Genomic DNA, 1,388 nt, shown 5'->3' with positions numbered 1-1,388 from the left:
ACAGGTGAGGCCAGGTCAGATGTCGTTAAAACAGGTAAATATAAAACCTGGACTTCTCGTTACTCAGTTTCCACTCATCCCAAGGTCACAAAACGTCCAGCAGGCTTCTGAACCTCAGTAACAATCCTTTACTTCTTCCAAACAAAACCAGCCTTCCTCAGGACATGGACTTTCCACTGCAGGTTAAAAACACACATGGTTTTGGCCTCAAAGAAATTTTCCAGGCAGTATTGCAGCAATGATTATACACCCCGCTTCACTCATTTCTGCACTTTGCCTTCATCCGTGGCTGCTGACCCTGCTCATAAATTAGTAAATATCCTGGATCAGAGTTCAGTTACAGTGAGGTTAAGACAATTTGTTCTTCTCGGAAGAACACAGATGAATATGTGCCTTATTAAACCCACCAGAGTGCAGCGGCTGCCGCAGCATCAGCACTTTCACAGCAGATCACTCCGTGTTCTTGCAGATACTTCAAAACAAAATTTGAGGTGCTAATTGCTACTTGTGTTTGCATGCGTGTGTGTGTGTGTGTGTGTGTGTATGTGTGTGTGCGTGTGTGTGTGGGCGTGTGTGTGTGTGTCCGCTCTGTACGCAGATAATAAGTGGTTTTATGAGACTCTTACTCAGACAGTAAGAGACCAAGTTATGACTTCACATGAGGGGACTTTATTTCGAGAGGCGTCAGTGGTGTGCTGGCTCATGTAAATATGTCATTAACAGTGACAACAAGTAAAGGTTGTTGTCTTCCACCGGCATATTTACAGTTACCTCTACGTCTGCTGGTGCTGCCCGCTGGTAAAGATGTGAACAAAAACATTAGAATATGTTTTGGTGTTGGGAAACCTGTTGGTAGATGCCACTATTTGCTGCTCCTTTACCGTCATGCATCGTCTTCCAGCCTTGCTGGATTCCAAGATGTTTTAAACTTTATATTATTGACCTAACAGTAGATGTGGGCAACTATTGACGAGCAGCCATGTAATTTTTTGTCCTAATTTCCATCGCCTATGAAGATCTAAACACATTAGGCCTCAGTTGAATGATAAGTTCTCTTGAGTTTCCCAATTTTAAGGGTGAATAAGCGAAGGATAGTATGCCACTTTATATTTGTACTATGAAATCAATGAGTTCTCATCATATGTAAAAATACTTTGGTTACAATTATGTTGTAGGACTGATTAGACAAAATCTTATCAGTGAACTTAATTAGATTAAATGCTGGATTTCTGAATTTGTTTGTTGAATTTGTTCTGCACCAAAATCTCTGAAGCTGAACAACTTTGAGAGCTCCTCCATATTGTGTTTAAAAACATGAATAAAACTATTTATTTTTTGCTACATAGATCTTGTTACTTGGCACTTAATAAGTTACTTCTCAACTTATG

This window comes from Xiphophorus couchianus, chromosome 4, assembly GCF_001444195.1.
Source record: "Xiphophorus couchianus chromosome 4, X_couchianus-1.0, whole genome shotgun sequence".
NCBI classification, from domain to species: Eukaryota; Metazoa; Chordata; class Actinopteri; order Cyprinodontiformes; family Poeciliidae; genus Xiphophorus; species Xiphophorus couchianus.
This window is presented reverse-complemented; position numbering follows the sequence as displayed.